This window comes from Bidens hawaiensis, unplaced genomic scaffold, assembly GCF_021521415.1.
Source record: "Bidens hawaiensis isolate Kalapana, Puna unplaced genomic scaffold, B.hawaiensis_p1.1 tig00057766_1, whole genome shotgun sequence".
Taxonomy (NCBI): domain Eukaryota; kingdom Viridiplantae; phylum Streptophyta; class Magnoliopsida; order Asterales; family Asteraceae; genus Bidens; species Bidens hawaiensis.
Window position 1 is genome coordinate 74,499 of NW_027500411.1, and position 24,105 is coordinate 98,603.

Here is a 24,105-nt window from a genome sequence, read left to right on the forward strand (position 1 = left end):
TTTTGGCTAACCAAGTTCATGAAGCCAAGTGATTGGAAGACCGGGCAAGGTATTCATTAATAAGTTGGTCCATGTAGACTTGATGTTTTAATGATATATCTCTAAGTATCATCGGGCAAGGTTCAACTCAAGCAAGGAACAGTGCTACCAAGCACACTTTGCTAATAAGTTATTTTCTAACAAATATTTGAAGGGACCATTGAAGAACAAGGTTGCTCGTAAGGGTTTGTCGGGCAAAGTCTGGCAAAGTCAAGGAGAAAGAAGTCTACCCGGTGAGTATTTTACTTGGTAAAATACTCTTCAAGTTAAGTCTACCCGGAAACTGATTCCAAGCACACTTCTGTGTTACCAAGTTATGAAGGATGGCAGAGCATACTCGGAAAGACAAAATTGATGCAAAGCCTACCCGGAAGACTTATTTTACACTTAGGATTATTTCTGAATATGTAACTTGATTATGTTTTATCATTTAGGGTTTCTAGAAGGAATGACAGCTGTTAAGGATGTGTCAAGCCTATAAAAGGAATAATTTAGGGCACGCCTCCAAGAGGTTGACAGTCTCATTCAATTCAGAAAGAATATTTGAGTGTGACGGCTGTACGGACACAACCTTCCTACAAGAAACCCTAAATTGATTATCCTTTTGTATGATGATCTTCGTATAAATGGAAATCTTTTGAGTGAATCTTGTGTGTGTTATTTGCATATGAATATTGATAGCAACAACCCTGTTTATTATTGATTCTGCCTTTAATAAATAGTAATCTTTCTAAATATAGCAACCCGTCATTAACTCCCTTGTCAACACATCTATTTGTGTGAGTTATGACATGATTCGAGCAAGATCCAGCTGAAATCGGGGACCTGACATTATCAATTAGATATAAGCATTATGTTTATTATGCTTATAAAAAAGGTTGTATTAGAGTTGCAAAGTTTAAGTATGCAATATTCAAGTATTATATTAGTTTAAAAAAAATGATGATGTTAGTGATGTATATAGTTGTTTATTTCATTGTTAACTTAGCTTGTTTGTAAGAAGTCGGATCGGATCGCATGAGCTACTTTCAATATTCCCTTCCATACTCTTACACTTGGCCCCATTATAACCCGTTTTAAGCCCTCTTGATTTGCATTCGTGTCATAGCATTTACATAGGTGGAGATTTGATGATTATACAAGCGTATGCGAGGGGAATTGATTAGTTATGGAAATGTATGTATGATCACCAAGAAAAAGTTAATGTGTAAATGTGTGTTATGTATAGGTAAAAACCGAAAGCATGTTAGGTTTGGTTAGAAATCTATGGTTTAAATGGAACGTCAAGTGCACTAGTGCACCCGATAAAAATGAGGGAATAGGGTATGACTTGGGACCTTAACAAAACTGGAATTGTGGTATAATTGGTGGCTACAAGTTGAATGTAATAGAAAGTTTGTGTTGAGATGTTGCTTGGGGGAAAGCAACGGTTAACTGTGGGAATGTGACGGGTGGTCCATTGGACAACCCTTAAGTGATTTAAGACCGTAATAATCATGTATTGAATTGGTTTATCTTGTTGAATTAGATAACTACGGGGTGTTCGGTTATTTGCAGGTTAAGAGGAGGTTCCGGAGCTGTTATGGTGTATAACGAAGAAACCTAAGGAACCGGAGACGCGATAAAGGTCAAAAGAGGTGAAAACGGGTAGGCGAGGCTGAAGTCCACCGTGACCCACGGTTGAGAACGTGGGCCACGGTCTAAAATGTCAAAAGTGGACAGAGGCCACCGTACCGTGGCCTCTGCTCCACCGTGAAGACCACCGTGACCCACTGTGGTGACCGTGGGCCATGGTCCTTTTTATGCAGAAAGACACCGTGACCCACGGTGTGAACCTTGGGCTATGGTGCGGGTCGCAACTGCCCGATTCTCTTTATATTTTTAGTCGTTTAAATGACTTTTCATCTATCTTTCAATCAAAACACCTCTAGGACGATTTTGGGAGTGCAAGTACTTTATTTTTGTGATTGTAATCGTTGAATTGGTATTTTAGATTCATCTACATACTTTAATTGATGTGATGATGAATCTAATGATGAGTGGCTAGTACTCTTTTTGTTCTCTCCCGAATTGTAAGGTTTCATTTGACTATTTGTGAATTGTTTATGTTATTTGTGGGATAGTAATTTGATCAATTGATTGTATTGCTATGGTGATTGTGCGTTTGCCTTGTAATTGTTAGTATAGTATAAATTCGTGTTCTTGACTATCCGTTCTTGGTGCCATAGGAAATCGAGATTTAGTAGAAGAGAATTAGGGTTAACTATATCATACTGATTATCGAGTGATAACCTTGCGTTTTTTTATAATCCAAGTACTTAGTCCTCTTTGATCACTTTCAAACACACTTTCATGAATTATGTCTATGTAGTTCTTCCCGAAAGTAAACATTAACATTATCAATATTGAAAACCTGAAATCGGGAGAGCGCATTTTATCTTATATTGTTTAAAACTCGTTTATTGCTTTAGTTATTTTTGTTAATCAAAACTAAACAACCAAATCTTTGAATTTACTTTTGCACTTAGTTTAATATAGTTTAATTATAAAGCTTATTATTAACACATTTTCCATAAACTCCTTGTGTTCGACACCCGCTTATCGCTATCTAATTAGTTATAATCGGTTTATTTTGAGTGAGTCTTCGACCTCACGTCAAATTCTGGCGTCGTTGCCGGTGAGTAGTGACCAACGTATGTTAGCTTTAGTAGTTTTTGTTCGTTATTTTCGGGTTTACGTTGGTTGTGTTAGTGTGCAAGTACCTACAGGTGTATGCATACTAGAAGATATAACAGGTCATCACCAGTAGTAATCGATCCTGAGATTGATAGAACGCTTTGAAGAAACCGAGTTTTACTTCGGGAAAACAAGCTTCTTGGTTCTCTAACTACATTAAACAGCACCATGGAATCACCAGTTCCCACTTCGGGTCAACCATTACCATCCACAGCTCCACCAAATCCACCTCCATCGATCACTAATATACAAACAGCATCAAGTGAATTGCAACCATCACCCATTACCGAACCCATCCCTGCTCAATACACCTACGCAACATCATCCGCATTACCATCTATTTCCAACATGTTCCCTACATTTGGTGCATCATCATCTCAACAAAACCAACCACCAACCTTTCAACAATCACAATCAAGCTACCAATAGCAACCCCAACCTTTCATGCAACATTCAAGATCACAAGGTGACGGATACGGATATGGGTTTGACAGTGAATTTGAGGGGTTTGAAGTGGAAGGTTACTACATGGGAGGTGATGGAAGCAAAAGGGTAAATCCGGGAAATGTTGGTTATGTTCAATGGCAACAACCGGAACCGTTGCAAGAGCTTAATCGCCAACAACCACCGCTGGTTGTCCAACAAAGCGTTCAACCACCACCGATTCAACAACAAGCTCAACAACAACCACCGGTTGTTGTTCATCAACAAGTTCAACCGCCACCGATTTTTCAACAACCACAAGGGCAACCTCAAGATCAACAATTTCAACAACAAATGCCCCAACCATAGTTTCAAAAACAATTTGCATAGCCAAGGCCTGTTTATAGGCAAATGGGTCAACCAAGAGTACCAATAAGGGTACCAAGAAGGCATGCAAAAGAAATGGTGAGGGGGTTTGAAGCCCATTTCCGACCAATATATGTGAGGTTATAGGGCGGAAGGCTCTTTAAGTAGTATGGATGGTTATGCATGCACTTTGAAGGTAAATAAAGTATGAAGAATGAATGTATGAATGTATGTAAGAAAGTAATGTGAACAGGTTAAGTATGAATGGTGTACACACCTTCGGGCATGTGTGCAAGTATTTGAACTAATTGTATGTTGTATGATTAACTATAACTCACTTAGCGTAGCTGACTTTTAGTATGCACGCAGGTGAGTAGGATGAGACAGCTGGCTTGAGCGGGGACACATGGTAGAAGAATAAGAGTTTGGCATTAGAAGACTCATGATGTTTTATATTTAATGTTTTAATTTTGAAAGACAAGAATGTTTTAAGACATGTTATGAATTATTATGTAACTTTTATGAAAGTTTTAATGTTCCGTGAATGTTTAATTCAACCCTGATATTTAGAACTATGTTTATGTGTAAATCCAACGTCCAGTGTAGGGCACCAGTAACGGGGCCTTACAGCAAGTAAGGGTTCTTTACACTCGAATCAAAGGTCCTGAGTGTAAAGAATAAATGAAGGTCTTTTCCAGTTGGGATTGTGCACCAACGTACTCAGATCGGGGTCCCTTTTCCACTCAAAACACGGTCCTAACTGCAAAGGGGGGCGTATGATCATACTTATCGAAGAAATCCATGCCCGTAATATTTGAGCAAGTAACAAGTAAACACACAAGTCCATGATGCGAATTGTAGTTTGTAAATATTAAATAAATGAAATTGAATTTTTGTAACACCCCGGCTAAAGTGGAATACGCCCGGGTGTGACGTACAGATTGCTCAAAACACATGTGACACTATTACGTGACAATAATATCATTAATTCATTCAAATCTCAAGTACACAAGTTGTTCAATAAAGAAAATACAAAGGAAAGAAATAAAACACATGTCTTCTTTGTTTATTATTGAAATAACCTAAATTCTAATATTTTCGTCATTTAATCCTCTAATGAAGGTACTTGTAGCATATATATATAATAAAGTCAACTAATTGAATAGTTGGTGAGTCCACACAAGTTTGGTACAAATACATAAAAACCATACAATTCCATGAAACTTGGTGTAGTAATAGCGCAAGCAATGTCTTTCCATTGGGTAACAACCAAATGTACTCGGATCGGGGGTCCCTATTCCACTCATAACATCGAGGTCTTGAGTGCATAGGGGGGCGTATGAACATAATTAATGAGGAAACCATGAGCACATAATGTTTGAGCAAGTAAGCAAATAAATACACAAGTCCATGTAACGAATTGTAGTTTGTAAATAATGAATAAACAAAATTGTAAAGTTGATAGGATATATATGCTACCCCCAAAATTATTAAAAAGGTTAAAAGGGGGTGTGAGAACTCACCTTTGAGGTTGATGATAACTTGAAAGTAATATGATAAGCGCGTTATATGAAACCGAACGATCGAATCTCACGATCTAAAATAATAAGAACACGGGAATTACTAACTAATTTGATGAAATAATATGTCGGTGTTATAGTTCATACTTTTTTATTTATAAGTATTTTTTACACATTTTTAAAGTGTATTAATATTTAAGTTAACGGGTTTTCATGACTTATATTTATAATATTACTTATAAGATTAATATTAGATTTGAATCATGTTTACGGACTTATCGTTATCGGTATGTTTTATTTTAGAATAAACATTTTTCGGTTTAGAATTTATAAAGTTACAACGTTATTATATATATATATATATATATATATATATATATATATATATATATTATCTTTGTAATTCTTTTATGAATTTAACGAGTGTTACCGGGTTTTGAGAGATTGGTTTTTGGGTGAAAAGGCTAACGAAATCTAAAACAACATTTTTAAACTATAAAAATAATTTTATTTGTTTTATAATGGTTTATAAATATATATTTGATTTATTATAACCCATAAAATCATTTTAAAAAATATAAAATGGATCAGTTGTGACCCTGGTTCGAACCCGGGTCTCCATGTCCACACCAAGCATAAGCAACCACTCGACCAACTCGTTATTATGTTAAAAGGATGGAAACATTTATTTATATATTATACTTCATATTCATCTTCTTCACAGAAAACCGTAGGTTTTCAATTCTCCAAAACCATTCCAGATTTGATTGATTTAGGTTAGGGGTTTTATTAGAGTGATTAAAACACTAGAAATCCACCTAACAATTACCCCGTGTGATGCCGGAAAGTGGATGAACGACGAGTTGGCCGGAACCGTGATGATAAGAACGAATTGGTGAAATTAACGAGTTTGTTTGTGTAAATTTATGTATGTAGCACGTTTAGAAGGGTATTAGGATGCTATTTATAGTTGTAATTGATCCGTTGGGTGATTAAATCGAGTTAATAAATTTTTATTATTATCCGGCGGTTCAGGGTTTAAATCCGAACGTTGGAGGTGTTATTACGCGTAATGAGACTTGATTAAGTATTAAGGTGATAGTGCAACGGGTTTATATCATTAATATTTGATTAAAAATGGCGTTTTGGATGGTTTTAATGTTCGCCGGAGATTTTATGCGTCACCGCCGGCCGGTCACCGGAAAACCGAAGGGGAGAAGGGGTGCGGCTGGGTTGGGTTAATAATAATATTATATTATAATTTAAATTCAAATGTTACAATTTAAACCCTAGACTTTAAGAATATATATAAACTTATTTTAAACTTTGTTTACACTTTGAACCTTGAACTTTATAATTATGCAAAGTTGATTAAAACTTGTTATATTTTTTATATCCTTATATTGCTTGCATTTTATACCCGATAGATTTAAACTTTGATTATTTTATAGACTTTTATAGCTCGGAGATTCGTTAATTGAATTAAACGAATAGACAATGAACGGTTAATAACTATAAATCGTCGAAATTAATATTAAATGATAAACGACAAATACGAATTTATTGAAACGACACAATGGGTCAGTTTAACGAATACAAATACAAATACGAATAAAAATAAAACTTGACAAATGTCACAATTTTTGATAGTATATATTTGATACCCCCAAAATAGTTAAAAAGGGTAAAAGGGGGTGTGAGAAACTCACCTTGAAGTTGAAAACAAACTTGAACTAAAACCAATAGCGCGTAAATGAAACCAAAGCAATTGAACTTCACGAACTAGAATTAAAAATACAAAATAAAATATTAACTAACTTATAACAGTAAATAAATTGATTTGTCGGTAATTAGAAGTGTTTAAGTGTATGTTTTATTATTTTATGGAGTTTGATATTATACTTTAACGGAATTTAGCTTTGAAAATAATTAAGTTACCGTGATTTGAAGTTTAACGAAATAATAGTTATTAATATAATATTACTTACGAGATTAATATTAAATTTGAATATATTAATGTTTACGGCCTTCACCGATATATTTTATATTAGTATAAACGTTGTCGTTTGGAATTTATAAAGTTTACGATGATACTGCATATATATTTATATATTTATTTTCATTGTAATTTTATTTCCATTAACTGTCTTAACACACTTTTCATTAGAATTCTTAAATATTAATTTATTTGCTAACTCATAAAGTTCGATGGCTTCTTTGTAATTAATCTATTTTATTTTAAGTCCAGGGACCTTTCTGTCATTCTATCAAACTTTATTTCGTCATCCAGTTCATTATCCGGTCCTTTAACGAATGGACTCCTTCGTTATTTCTTAACGAATGTGTTCTCTCATCACGAATGGACTCATTCGTTATTTCTTAACGAGTGGACCTTTATAATGAACTGGCCTTTATAACGAACTGGCCTTTATAACAAACTGGATTTTATAACGAACTGGGGGTTCATTCGTCCGTTCTCTGTTAACGAATTACTTAACGAATGGCATAACGAACTGCTGCTAATTCGTTATTTCTTCTTAACGAATGGGCTTAACGAATTGCTTGTTAATTCGTTATTCTTCTGTTAACGATTTAGGGTTAAGTCAGAGAATGTTATAAACATTCTCTGGCATCCTTAAATGCTCACGCCTCCTATTCGGCGTCGTCTTTTCCGGCGCCGCCGTGCCGGAAAAACGTACTTTCACACCGTTTTTCACCGTTTTTCGTCCCGTTTGATCCAGATCCGAGCTAGGGTGACCTCTAAGCTCGTCTTTTGATCGGTTTATACCGGATTCCATCCGGATGTCGTGACTTTAATGGTTGAGGGTGTCGGTTCGTCGTTTCGTGACTAGATCTAGCGATTTAGGATCCATGTAATATCATACTATCATTACCTCGGGTCGGGATCGGCTTTTCTTCTTGGTTTCGGTTAGGGAAAGAGAGGAATATGAGAGAGATCTTAAGTTTGTGTTTTTGGTGGTATATGGAATGAGTGGAAATGGATGGATTAATGAGTAATTCTGGTATTTATACCATGGGTCATGGACTTAAGCCCATGGTCAATCTTCCTTCCTTATTAACCCAATTACATTACTCATATTACTTAACCCAACACAAGACCATCTCGTAACATCTAATATTCTTATTTTATTAACCGAATGGGAAACGGGACGTTACAAGTCTTCACTCCTTAAAGAGGTTTCGTCCATGAAACCTAACTATTACTGAAACAAATCTGGATAAAGCTTGTGCATCTCTTCTTCAACTTCCCAAGTGGCCTCTGATCCCTTGCGGTGTTTCCATATCACTTTTACCAGAGGAATAACTTTACGACGAAGCTTCTTTTCCTTGCAGTCAACGATCTTTACCGGTTGTTCGACGTAGTTTAACTATTCGTCAACTTCAATGTCTACTAATGGCACATGTGACGTGTCATCAGCTAGGCATTTTCTCAAGTGAGAAACATGAAAGGTCGAGTGGATTCCTCCTAGCTCCTCGGGTAAATCTAGCTTGTAGGCTACTTCACCCACAAGCTCAACAATCTTAAACGCTCCAATGTACCTTGGACTTAAACTTTCCTCTCTTCCTAAACGAATAATTCACTTACAAGGTGAGACCTTAAGCATCACATTGTCACCAACGTTGAACTCAATCGGTCGCCGCCGCTTATCAGCATATGACTTCTGACGGTCTTGAGCAGCTTTCATTCTTGCGTTGATCTGGTCAAACCTCGAGGAGGTTTCCTGCAAGACTTCCAAGCTTCCAATCTCTTTCTGACCAATCTCTACCCAACATACCGAGGTTCTACAACATCTATCATATAGCATTTCAAACGGTGGCATACCAATACTCGAATGGTAGCTGTTGTTGTAAGAGAATTCTGCAAGATGTAGATGATCATCCCAACTTCCTCCAAAGTCTAACACACAAGCACATAGCATATCCTCAAGGGTTTGGATAGTCATTTCAGACTGCCCATCTATTTGAGGATGATACGCCGTACTGATGTTCAGTCTTGTTCCCATAGCCTCGTGGAACTTCTTCCATAATCTTGAAGTAAAGCGAAATATCAGACACGATTGATAATGGCACTCCATGCTTAGCCACAACTTCCTTTATGAACACGTTTGCTAACATTTCTGACTAGATAGCCTCTTGTATAGGAAGAAAGTGAGCACTTTTCGTCAAACGATCCACAACCACCCAAATGGTATCATGATGTTTATTTGTACAGGGTAGCTAGTTATGAAATCCATGGTGATGTGTTCCCACTTCCATTCTGGTATCTCTAAAGGCTGCATCTTTCCATAAGGTTTCTGGTGTTCAGCCTTGACTTGCAAACAAGTTAAACACTTTCTAACATAATCCACTACATCATTCTTCATACCCGGCCACCAGTAATCTCTCTTTAGATCTTGGTACATCTTTGTGGATACTGGATGAATTGAATATCTCGACTTGTGAGCTTTTCTAAGATTCGACCCCTAAGATTTCCATGGCATGGAATCCACATACGGTAGAACCTAGTCTTCACACCATGAGTGTTATCCATCAGCTCGTTCTATTGTCTGAAGATTCTTTCCTTTTTCATTAGTCCTTCATTTTCAAGCACCTTTGACTGCACCTTGATGATTTCTTCAAATAGATCTGAGTTATTGATCAACTTATACGACTTCACGGTTGCAATGAATTCTTCATTCTTACGGCTTAGCGCATCAGCGACCACAGTAGCCTTACCGGGATGGTATTTGATATCACAGTCACAGTCCTTAATCACTTCTAACCACCTTCTCTGTCTCATGTTCAATTCCTTATGCTCAAAGAAATACTTCAAACTCTTATGATCGGTGTAGATAGTACACTTTGTACCACATAAATAATGGCTCCATATCTTGAGAGCATGTACTACTGCTGCTAACTCTAAATCATGTGTTGGATAAGTTATTTCGTGAACTTTTTATTGTCTGGACGCATAGGCTATCACTTTTCCTCGTTGCATCAACACGCAACCTAACCCACGATGCGATTCATTAGTACAAATAACCAAATCCTCATCACCTTCGGGTAGAGCAAGGATTGGGGGCTTGTGTGAGTCTTTTCTTCAATTCTTCAAAAGCTTCCTCCTGAAATTTACCCCAACAGAATACTACGGTCTTTCGGGTCATTCCAGTCAACAATGCAGCTATCTTGGAGAAGCCTTCGATGAATCTCCTATAATAGCCAGCCTACCCTTAAAAGCTTTGTATATCAGTCGGGTTTTGCAGAGTCTTACAGTTTGATATCGCCTCAATCTTAGCTGGGTCCACGGTAATCCCTTCAGGATTGATCACGTGCCCAAGAAACTGCACTTCACGCAACCAGAATGCGCATTTTGAAAACTTAGCATACAACTTCTCTTCCTTCAAGACCTCCAATACTTCTCTCAAGTGCTTAGCATGGTCAGACTCGCTCCTTGAGTAAATCAATATATCATCAATGAAAACGATAACTGACTTGTCTAACATCAGCCGACATACCCTATTCATCATATTCATAAATGTTGCTGGAGCATTCGTTAGACCGAATGACATCACGAGGAACTCGTAGTGTCCATACCGTGTTCGAAACACTGTTTTAGAGATGTCTGCCTTCTTCACTTTTAGCTGATGATACCCTGATCTAAGGTTTATTCGCGAGAACCAACTCGAACCTTGTAGTTGATCAAACAAATCATCAATCTGTGGCAACGGATATCTGTCTTCACCCGTTTCATCCTCTAATAATTGTACTTGTAACATATATATAAAATAATGTCAACTAACTTAATAGTTGGTGAATTCATACAGTTTAAATACTACATAAAAACCATACAATTCCATGAAAACTTGTGAAAAGCGTGTAAGGGTTCTTTACTCTCGAATCAAAGCACCTGAGTGAAAAGAATAAATGAAGGTCTTTTCCAGTTGGGATTGTGAACCAACATACTCAGATTGGGGTCCCTTTTCCATTTGAAACACGGTCCTGAGTGCAAAGGGGGGCGTATGATCATACGTATCGAAGAAATCCATGTACGTAATATATGAGCAAGTAACAAGTAAACACACAAGTCCATGATGCGAATTGTAGTTTGTTAATAATAAATAAATGAAATTGAATTTTTGATAGGATATATATGCTACCTCCAAAATAGTTAAAAATGATTAAAAAAAAGGGTGTGAGAAACTCACCTTGAAGTTGAAGACAAACTTGAAATAAAACCAATAACGCGTAAATGAAACCAAAGCAATTGAACTTCACGAACTAGAATTAAAAGTACAAAATAAAATATTAAGTAACAACTTGTAAAAGTAAATAAATTGATTTGTCGGTAATTAGAAGTGTTTAAATGCATGTATTATTATTTTATGGAGTTTGATATTATACTTTAACGGAATTTAGCTTTGAAAATAATTATGTTAGCTTGAATTAAAGTTTAACGAAATAATAGTTATTAATATATTATTACTTACGGGATTAATATTAAATTGAATATATTAATGTTTACGGCCTTCACCGATATATTTTAGTTTAGTATAAACGTTGTCATTTGGAATTTATAAAGTTTATGACGATATTGCATATATATTTATATATTTATTTCACGAGTTTTAACAAATGTTTTGGGTTGGAAAAAGCTTAGTTTTCGGATGAAAAGGTTATAAAATAAACTAAAACAATTTTTATTTAATTAAAAACGATTTTATTTTATTTATAATATTTTTTGTAAATTTTATTTGGTTAAAAAGTATTAAATGAAAGGTTTTAAAAATAAAATAAAACAAAACAAAAAAACTGCTATGACCCGGGTCCCCTAATTGATATGTTCATGGACTAACCAGTTAGATTAGATTGTTTGTTTGTTATAATAACAGAAACAAAATATTTAAATTAACATTAAAGTTCATCATCTTCATCAAAACCCTAGCTTTTCAAATCTGTTAATCCGTTCCAAGTTTGATCAAATTAGGTTAGGGGTATCGTTAATCCACTAAAAGGGATTCAAAACCATATAACTATTACCTCTAATGGTGCCGGAATGAAAATGAACTGCGAGTTAGCCGGAACCGAAATAACAAGAACAAATTACTGATATTTAAATTAACATTAAAGTTCATCATCTTCATCAAAACCCTAGCTTTTCAAATCTGTTAATCCGTTCCAAGTTTGATCAAATTAGGTTAGGGGTATCGTTAATCCACTAAAAGGGATTCAAAACGATATAACTATTACCTCTAATGGTGCCGGAATGAAGATGAACTGCGAGTTAGCCGGAACCGAAATAACAAAAACAAATTACTGATTACAGAGGGTATGTTTGTGTATATTGATGTTTGGAAAAAGTTTAGTTGAATGTTAGAATCCTATTTATAGGTTTAATTTGATCTACTAGTGATTAATTTGTGTTATTAAGTTTTGATTATAATGTGATCGGTCGAACGATTAATGGGTGTTTAATAGGTTGTTAATGACGAAATAACTCACGTAATAAACTTTATAATAAGTGGAGACGATGTTGGGTATTATATTTTAGACCGACGCATCGAATCGTTACTCTATTAATAAGAAATTAAATAAAGACAACAAGATATTATAACGAGTAATTGAAGCATCTGACGGGTGAAATATTATATTATATTTTATTCCTTTGGTCTTATCCAAGTGGCGTTGGAGTAAAGACCAACACATGACAAGACTAGTATAAATAGATGATTTAGGTCATTTGTTTAGGTCATGTGTGCATTTTGAGATTTTTCATTTGTATTGGAGAGTTTGCCCCCGGGGAAGAGCTCTCCCCGGGTGGCCGTTCCTTTTTATGTATATATGAATGTATGTATGAGTGTTCTTGATGAAAATCATTCGGTTAATTAAATCATACTTCTACATCTATCTTTTGTGTTTGGATTACAATTGTCCATCCTATTATTGATTGTTAATAAAATCGAACTCTCCACATACGTCCATTATTATTGTTCAAGAGTGAATACATGCTATGATTCGATCCAAGATCCGAGCTCGTTTATCACCGATTATTCACGCTTCCGCACCGGGGCTCGGTTATGTCAGTTGGTATCAGAGCGGGTTACCGAATAGTTTAGACTAACCGCTGAACTAGATTCATTTCGCTCTTAAATCCACCATGGACGTTAAACTTGAAGTTCATTGAAGTTTTTTTGGGATGTTTGCATGGTTTTGGACGAAAATTGATGATTCGAATATGACTTATGTGAATTGATGCATGTGTTGATGATTAGTTCAGAGATTCAACATCGATTCACGTTTATATGTTCAATTTCATCCAGGTCTACTGTTTCGGCTCGTTAAAGGTTAAATTCGTTTATATGAAATGTTTCAGATCTGAGTATTTGATAAATTGATGAATGATTGATGATAGAATGATAATTTTGTGATGGTTTGTTGAGGTTTTAATGATTAGTTTCGTGTATCAAGGGTTTTAGTTAGATTCGTGTATCAAAATTGGGGGAAATCAAAACCACGTGATTAGGGAAATTTGATGATTAGTTTTGGTTTATATGATGATTATAATGTGTTGGAGCCAATTTAGATGATTAGTTTCATGACATAGAAGGATAATCTGATGAAATTAGATTTTTAGCCCTAATTGCGAGTTGGTCACTAACAGATAGTGTGTTCAAAGAAGTTGTTTTTGGCTGTTGATTTCATTGTGATCGAGCAGATGTGATATTCCCGAGATTTGGTTACAAACAATTGGGAAAGTTGTTGCTCTAGTCTTTACGAGCAGATGCACATTGATATCACGAGCAGTTAATAAAAGTTCTAACAAATTACTCATGAGCAGTTACTGTTAGTTATTCATGAGAAGATTCAGCTGTAGTCTCCACTAATGTTTTATTAAGTCACGAGCATATTCATATTAGAAAGATTTGTTGCTTCTGATTTGGGCAGATTTTTACGCAGTTTGCTGCTGATAAGTTGAATACATATGGTGTTGTTGTTGTTCGTTTTTATGTTTGTTGATATGTTGTACGCAAACACTTAAAGTGTTGCTGCTGATATATGTGTTCGAGAAGTTGCTGCAATACAATCATTTCATGAGTAGCTGATGTCAGGGGGAGTTTGGTTAATGTGCTGATTAATGAACAGTTTGCTGATGTTATGTGCTCAAACTGATATATGATTGTTGCTGATCTGCTATGTGTTTGAATGTATATTGCTGCTGATATGCGGGTAAAAATTATTAAGTGTTCGATTTGATTATGCACAAGCAAGATGATGTTGCTGCAACTATTATCTCACGAACAGTTACTACACAATTGTTGCTGCTGCACAGTTATTTCTAGAGTATTTGTCATAATGCAGATGGTAAAAGTTGTTGTATATAAGGGATGTTGTTGCTGCACTTTTTCACGAACAGATTTGTGATAATGCTGATCAGGGGCGAAGCTATGTGGGGACCCGGGGTGGCCCCGGCCACTGTCGTTTTCTCCGTTAGCATGGTAAATTTCGCGATTTTTCTCGAAATATTTTATAGATATTAAGCGCGGTCACCCCCGATGTAATTTTCCAAAATGCTACCGGTCACTACTGATTTTTTTTAAATATAATACCCCATCGTTTGGTTTTTTTTTATCTAAAACCTCGCAATATTTATAAACAAAAGTTACAAAATAGTAGTCGAATAGTAAAAGATTTGTTTTTATAAATATTATAGGCATTTGCAATTCTTCTTCTAGGTATTCACCCTTAGGAATGAGATCGGTACCGTACCGGTGCCGGTACCGATACCAAATATTCGGTTCGATACCGGTATTGAAGGTAAATTTTGAGATATATACCGGTACCAAAACTCAAAACTTTGGTACCTATTCGGCACCGACGGTACCAAATCTGTACCGATTTCGGTACCGGTACCCGGTATCAATACCGAATCTGCTTATCCCTACTCACCTTTCCCCTCGCATAATCATGAATATTTTAGGTTTTTGTTGGTTAAAAAAATATTTTGTTCTTTTTATTGTAAGAACAATTGTTTGAATAAATGAAGAAAAATTAGATATATAAATGACATATTGTTTGATCTGACCCGACCCGAATCACCGACACGAACCGAATCGTCGAGGCGAAAATTTTTAAGTCCGTGACTTCGGTCACCCCCGTGACTAAGCCCAAGCTTCGCCACTGATGCTGATATTATTTACTCGATCAAATCACGAGTATTTGATTGCAAAATCATGAGTTGTTGTGGCAGGGGATATATGCTGCAAGTCTAATATGTTGTTGATATGAAGTGTTGCTATTGCTGATCTATTAATGCACGAACGCATAAGGGCAGGGGCAATTTAGTAATCTTTGTAGCTGCTGCAAAGTTTTTTTTAAAAGGGGGCAGTTTTGGAACTTGGTAGCTTAATCACTACCTGTTTGGAGTTTTTCTAGTTCCGAAATCGCTGTTAAAAAGGGTGTTGTTAACGAGCTGATTATGCAGCTGATTTTAAGGCTGAAATTGCTGTTAAAAGTGTTGTTAACGAGTTGATTTAGCTGTTGATACGAAAAGTTGCTGCTACACTATTTTACTGAGTGTTGTTGCTGATTCGCAGGGGCGTCAAGGTCATTTTATTGCTGATATTAAAGGGGTATTTCAACCATTTTGTTGTTGGTACAAGAGAAAAGTTAAGTATTGATTATCCGAGCACACTTTAACCCTGAGCACATAATCAATAATTGCTCCGAGCACATCTCTTGAAGCCCCCGAACACTTAAGTTTTGTTTCGAGCACAAAGTTTTCTAGCCCCAAGCACAAGGATAAAATTTTTAAGGCTTCGAGCACATAAAATTGGCTTCGAGCATATCATGTCTACTCTCGAGCACATGTGTAAATTCTCGAGCATTCTTGTGAAGGTTTGTAAGGAAAAATGTTAAGGCATATTCACGAGCATTTACTTTGCTTGAGAGAATGTTCTTTGCTCGAGAGCATGTCTAGTTGACTTTAAAAAGTCAAACGGGCCAAGATAAACAAAATGATGTATACTTGCTTATCTGTTGACTTTTTGACCGTGTGTTCTAAATGAAAATTGTTTGCCCAAGAATGAGTGACCGCTTGGATGTGACTTTTCTGGTCAACTCAGCCGTTGACTGTGTCGGGTCAATGAGGGGTAATTTTGGTTATTTTTGAGCAAAAGTTGGGCAATAATCACAAAAAAGTTCACAACTTCAACAAGGTGCTTACAAGAACAAGATGGTTGATTTATCCGGATCATTTCAAGAGTTGACCACGTCAAATGTCAACTTTCAACCACAAAAGGTATTTTATTTAGTTTGTTTATTTCGAATTTTATCAACAATTCTTGATAGGGATGGTCAAGATTGTTCGAATTGAAGATGTTCACCTGCACCTGATTTAAAGACACATTCGTTTATGACATTACAACGAAATTGGGGGAGAAAAATTATATGGAATTTCATTGAAAATTTTGATCGAATCAAGTGAAAGACTCACTTTAAGGAAAATTTTGAGTTTATTTCCTTTTTCGGTTTCGGATTAACTCGTAGTTGATCATTGAAGTTTGAATCCTAGATCTTATGCCTATACAACTATATCCAAAAGAGATAAAGAGAAGATGATTTGTAATGAAAAATGGGAGACGCTTATTGTGAGGGGGCGAATTTCTATGAAAGGCATCGGGTTATGAGGTGATCGTGAAAGTGATTCGATGGCATCGGTCTAAGGGGGAGATTGTTGGGTATTATATTTTAGACTGACGCATCGGATCGTTACTCATTTATAATAAGAAATTAAAGAAAGACAACAAGATATTATAACGAGTAATTGAAGCATCTGACGGGTGAAATATTATATTATATTTTATTCCTTTGGTCTTATCCAAGTGGCGTTGGAGTACAGACCAAGACACAAGACTAGTATAAATAGATGATTTAGGTCATTTGTTTAGGTCATGTGTGCATTGTGAGATTTTTCATTTGTATTGGAAAGTTTGCCCCCGGGGAAGAGCTCTCCCCGGGTGGCCGTTCCTTTTTATGTATGTATGTATGAATGTATGTATAAGTGCTCTTGATGAAAACCATTCGGTTAATGAAATCATAATTCTACATCTATCTTTTGTGTTTGGATTATAATTGTCCATCCTATTATTGATTGTTAATCAAATCGTACTCTCCACATCCGTCCATTATTATTGTTCAAGAGTGAATACATGTTATGATTCGATCCAAGATCTGAGCTCGTTTATCACCGATTATTCACGATTCTGCACCGGGGCTCGGTTATGTCAGGCGACGTTTGGATGCATTAACGGGTCGAAACGAAGCTTAAATCGTTGTTTTACATGTCGCCGGAGCTTCGCCGGAAACATGCTGCCGGCGTCGGAAAAACGAGAAACGGGGGAGGGACACGGGCTGGGTTAGGTTTAAATATAATTGTTTTATTATAATTTAAAAATATTACCATTTACACCCTGAAGTTTACACACACACACACACATATATATATATGATTTAAACTTTTATTACACTTTTAACCTTGAACTTTCAAATGTTATATAAACTTGACATAATTTTATATCCTTTGATTAATTTTAAATTGTACTCGGTTAGTTTGCATATCGTTTAACATAGTAAAAATTTCTACTCGGAGTTTCGTTACTTGAACAAAAAGAATAGGAATGAACGAATAATAACTTAAACCATAGGAAGTATTATATAAATGGTGAATGAAATAACAAGAATACATCGAAACAACAAACGGGTCGGTTTAACGAATATAAATACATAAGAAAAAACTTGGAATATATATTTATATTTGTACATATATTCATAAACAAAAACCGAAAATTTAAAATGGGTCGGATTTCAGGTTTGAAAAATAATGAATGTTACATCGTACTTTACTTTTTAAAATAATACACATTTAATATGACATTTTAGAAATCGATTTTCATCATTGAAATTCGGATTCTCGCCATTTATTTGAAGTTTACAAAAATATGTTATATTGTTTGATTTTCACCAGTTATTCAAAAACCGAATTTTAATGAATTTGACCATTTCATCATTTTCAATATTCATGTCTTAAATCAAAAAATATTTTTAATAACCATTTAGTTCAAGTTATTATGATTTTAATGTCACTTTCAAAAAACTTCATTAATATATTTATTCCTAGATGTCAAAAATAAAATATATCTAACTGAATATCAAATTTGGATTCTCTAAATAATAAAAATTTTAACTTTAAACCATAAAGTTCATAAAGTAAAAAATATTTCCTTATGAAATTATTCAATACGAGCATATACCAAAAAAAGTATAAAAAAAAGGAAAAATATTTTTGTTTATTAATTTTGCCAGCCGAAAAATATCATCTTGCTTGAAACATATTTGTGTTGGTTGAATATGTTATCTGTATTTATATGGTTTGTTGATATGTTTTTACCCGTGTGTAACACGGGCTATATCCTAGTTTCTTTTAAATATTAATTCACATATTAGTTTAGAATCCCTTATCTCCTTATTATCATTGGCATCCTCCCTCTCATTAACGTTATCATTGACAACCTTATTTATTTTCATATTGTCATACATGCATTATGTCTTGCAAATTCTCATTTTCATCACATATAAAGATCAAATAAGTGAAGTTCGTATATCATAATCTAGTACAACTTGATCATGTTATTTGCCAACTCTTACTACTCGATCACTAGATTCTCCAATTTTGTTGACATTTTCATGCCAACCCAACGTTAATCTACTTAGGGTGTGTTTGGGATTTCTTATTTTAGTTGAAAAGGACTTATTGTGATAAGTAAAAAAGGACTTATGAATTTATAATAAAGAGTTTCTAAAAAAGTGTGTAGATTAATAAAAGTCAATAAGTTGTTTTTAAAAAGTGTTTATTTAACTTATTGATGGAAAATGATCAAAAAGGACACTTTTAGACCATCCGTAATGGCACGTTTTCAAATGCGTTTTGAGGTATAACGCCGGGGGCACACCCCCCCCCCCCCCCCGGGGCGTTTTGAGGTGTTGATTTTTTTCCGGCTTTTTGTATAAAACGCAAGAAATGGCACCCTTTTCAAAGTGGTGCGTGGTATATAAATGTTGGAAGGGTTTATGGAGGAGGAGGAGGAGGTGGTGCCGTGGTGGTGTAGCCATTGACGGTGGGCGGAGTTTATGTTTTCCGGTAATTTTTCTGGCGAGTTGATCATATGGATGGAAGGGATGGATGTTGGATGGAAGGGATGGATTGATTTTTGGTGTTGATCAGAGGGATGAATGAGATTGACCGTCCCATTTATTCCGACATATTTTCCGGCGGTTTATTCCGATGGGTTATAGAAATAGAAGATGATGATCATTCTTATTATTTATTATTATTACTCACTGTTGCTGCTATTCTTCATTCTATGGCATATGGCAGCAATATTATTATTATTATTAATTATTATTTAAAAAAGAAAAAAAAATAGTGACTGGGCGTCACGTAGGACATAACGTCTGGGGGTGGAGAGTTATGACGATAGCCTGCTTTTGTAAAAACCATAACTCTGACTGGGCGCCACGTGGCGCATAATGCCTGGATGTAGAGAGTTATGACTACACATAACGTGGCGCATAATGCCTGGATGTGGAGAATTATGACTACATATGACCATGTGTAGTCATAACTCTCCACATCCAGGCATTATGCGCCAAGTGGCGCCCAGTCAGAGTTATGGTTTTTTACAAAAACAGGCTGTAGTCATAACTCTCCACCCCCATGCATTATGCGCCACGTGGCGCCCAGTCACTTTTACACTTTTTGTTTTTTTTTAATTTTTAATAAGAATAATCAAATAACAATAATATTTTATTAAATAAATATTACATGAAAATAAAAAAAACTATTCATCGTTGTTGTCGTCGTCATCGTCTTCGCCCTCGTCGTCTTCGCCCTCTTCGTTGTCTTCGCCCTCTTCGTCGTCGTCGTCCTCGTCGTCTTCATCGTCGTTTTCACCGTCTTCACCATCGTCGTCGTTGTCTTCATCATCGTCTTCATTGTTGCCCTCGTTTTGATCATCGTTTTCACCAGGCAGAGGCCGATACATCCAAAGATGTTGGACCAAATCCTCCTTTAGTGCGTTATGTGTCTCTCTTGGCCTAACGGAATCCGAGTTTTCGAGTCGTTGCTCCATACTTGCCGGAGTCCGTGGTGGATCCGGGTCCGGTATGAAAGTTGGACATATTGCTCTTCCCTTGTCCTCGATGATCATGTTATGCATTATGATACACGCATACATAGCACATCTCATTCTTTCTAAAGACCACAGACGACAAGGATTTTAAACATAATGCCATCGTTGTTGAAGAACACCCAAACACCTCTCGATATCCTTTCTCGCAAACTCTTACACTTTCTTAAAATACTGTCTTTTTTCATCCATAGGGTCTCTGAATGTTTTAACGATTATCGCGAACTCAGGATATATTCCATCACCCAGATAGTACCCATGATGGTAGAAGTTATCGTTAGCCCAAAACGAATCGACGGGAACGGTCCCAGATATGTAACTCTCCATCACAGGAGACTACTCTAAGACGGTTATGTCATTGTTGGAACCGGGAACACCAAAGAATGCCGACCAAATCCAAAGGTCGTATGAAGTGATCGCTTGAAGGCTGACCGTTGGTCCCTTTTGGTCACCTCGTGTGAATTGACCTCGCCATGCAGTTGGACAATTAGCACATTCCCAATGCATGCAATCTACACTTCCTATCATGCCGGGGAAACCATGCGCCCTTGTATGTGCCTCGTAAAGACGTAGATTGTTAACGTTGGGCTCTCTCAAATAATGTAGTCCATATAGTTTAAATATTCCAATATTTTACAAAACTTTTATAAAATAAATGATCAATGTAAACAAGTGATAAACTATTTTAAAAAAAAAAACAAAACGTACCGTAACAAAAATACTCCAAGGTGTCCCGAGTTGTTTTTTCGGCCATCTTTAAATACTCGTCGTTGATGTCGGTCGTGTTTCCGTAGGCGAGCACGCGTACGGCTGACGTAGCCTTCTGAATAGCCATGAACCCTAGCGTCTCTCGAGCGTCAAGCTTTTGCTGAAAGTAATCAAACTCACGCTCCAAATCATTGGTGATGCGCATAAATAAATTTTTAGACATTCGAAAACGACGCCTAAAGGTCTTCGGGTTCTTGTATCTCGGCGAGTCGCAGAAGTAATCCGCCATCAACCGGTTGTTGGCTTCGGCACGATCTCGTTCGATATATGCTCTTTTTGAAACGGGGGGTAGAGAGCTAATCGCACTCGTAACGGAACTAATATACTTTGTCGCGAGCATAATGGCACTCGTAACCGCCTGTTCCTCCTCCACGTCCTCGGCTTGTTGGTTGGGCCCGAAAAACTGTTTATATATAGATGGAGGATCCATACATAGTGAATTTTGTGTAAAGGAATTATAGACTTGTAGAGTTGAAAGAGAATTTTTATAAATTTGATGAGTTTTGATTGGGAATTAGTTGGTTTAATATATAAAGAAATAATTTTTTTTATTCTCCAACGGTAACATGCAACGGTTATTTTTTGATTTGCCATTCCTGCGCGTTTTGTATACAATGCAGCAAAAAAAAATCATATAACGCAGGGGGGGCGGTGTACCCCCCGCGTTTTCCTCCAAAACTCAACCCATAACGCACCCAGTACGGGTGGTCCTATATAAGTGAATAAGTTGTTTTTAAAAAGTGTTGGATGGAATGAAAGGGTGGAATGAGTATTCTAAACATATAAGGAGATAAGTTACCATATCCCAACTTATTCAAAACCCATTTTTTAGCCTTATGAATAAGGAGAAAGTAAAAGGGCCTTATTGATTCCCAAACACTATATAAACATAAAAATGACTTATTTATCCTATATAAGTCATAAGGAGCTCCAGCGCAAACATATATAGGAAAGTGCAAAACATGTGCATCACTGCCTTAAGCTTGAAGACCGATTTAAATTATCATCTGCATGTCCGTTTCGATCATAACCAAGCTATTGTGTAACACAATCCAACTAATGCAGAGAGAACGTGTTGGTATTAAGAAAATCTACAAAAGTTTCCTTACCTTTATACATACGACCTAGAGGTCCGAGTGAAAGTAACCAAATAATTCAACTGACTGAAAAAATATGAGAAAAAACCAAATGATGAAAACTGCAATTTATTCTAAAGTTAATATTACCAAATCATAAAAGTTTACAAATATTAAAAGTATTAAAGATGTTCCAACTAAAGGTAGTCCAAATTAGAAAACTATGACCTCAGCCACCTTCAACCCAAATCTCATCATCTTTCTCACACACCTTCAACCCAAACATGGCTTCATTTCTCTTCTTCTTCCTCCTCTTTCTCTCCGTCCTCACATTTTCTCTCACCGCCACCACCGCCCTGACCGGCACCCTCAACGTCACCTCCGCAACCGAAACAGCTCTTAACCTCCTTAGCCCATTCCATCAACAAGCGGTACAAATCCTACCAAGAAACACATCCTCCCCCCCATATATCTTTCACCTTTCACTCTCTATTCCCCATCCACAACCACCACGATTACGAGTCGTTAAATAACTCCCGACTCACAACAAGTCACCTCCCTCACTACCAAACTCGACATCTCCCTCACCGAGGACATGTACCGATTAGATATTACACCATACCCGTTCAAATTCCCCGAGGACAATCCGTTAGATATTACACCGTACTCGTTGTTCAAATTACCTGAGGACTTGAGTGTTGCGGTTACCTCGGCCTCGGGTATGTCTCAAGGAAGCGGGCAGTATTTTGCACAGGTCGGTTTCGGTACTCCACCCAAATGGTATTACATGGTTATTCACACCAGAAGTAATTAAAATTGGCGTCAATGTAAACCGTGTAACCAATGCTACAAACAAACAGACCCCATAAATTGACCCGACTGAGTCTAGTACTTATAGTGAGGTATCATGCAACACCCAACAGTGTAACGCTGTTGATATCAATGCATGTCAAAGAGACAAGTGTTTCTATCAGGTATAAAATAATAATAAGAATAATAATAATTTAACCAAATTATATTATTTAATAAAAATATTTTCTTTTTGTTATCCATTTTGCTTTTATTTTTTCTAAGTACCCAGAAATTGAATATTTTCATTTTTGTAAAATAATAATATATTTAAAAGGGATAAAATACAATTTTCTTATTTTCTTAATTTAACTAAATACAAAAGTACCAGTTTTTAATAATAAAAAAACAACTCTATTTTGATCTAATATCAGATGATGTACGGTGACGGGTCATCTACCGTCGGAAGATTAGTGACAGAAACGGTGACATTCGGGAAAACCAGCACGGTACCGAATGTGGCGTTGGGATGCGGTGACAACAACAACGCGGGAGTTCTCGCTCTCGGTGCCGGTATCTTATCGATGCCGTCTCAGCTCAAAGCGAAGTCGTTTTCCTATTGTTTAAATCGGCGTCCACTCTTGAATTTAAAACCTTAGCGTTGAAACCTAGTAATTACATGATTCCCGTGGGATGTTTTGTTTGGCGTTTGCACCGTCGGATTCGCAGTTGTCGATCATCGGTAATGTCCAGCAGCAAGGGACACGTGTCCATTTTGATATAGTTAAATCGGTTGTTAGTTTTTCACCGCACAGTTGCTAAGTTAATAGTGCTTTTAGTGTGTATCTTTATCTTGTTGCGCAAATATATAGACAGAAAGTTAATAAGTTCTTGTTGGACTTTTGACGTTTTTTATATTTACTAATTTTATAAGTTTGTAGCATATGATATCGCTAATAAATAATTGGGTAAATGTAACAAAATAATCACTTTTATAGAGAACTTCTCTAGATGTGCCTGCTAATATATACCGATGGTTTAATTGCTACAATATGCTAAGTATAGTGGGTTAATAAGGATATATTTTTGGATTAAAAGTCATTCCGAAAAAAGCTCATTTAAAGTGAAAGTTATATATTATATTAC

At 36.1% G+C, this 24,105-nt stretch overlaps 1 pseudogene; it reads left to right on the top strand.

Annotated features, from left to right (window-relative positions):
- The first annotated feature begins 22,454 nt into the window (after positions 1 to 22,454).
- Positions 22,455 to 23,781, top strand: LOC143602012 (protein ASPARTIC PROTEASE IN GUARD CELL 1-like; annotated as a pseudogene).
- The last annotated feature ends 324 nt before the right edge of the window (positions 23,782 to 24,105 follow it).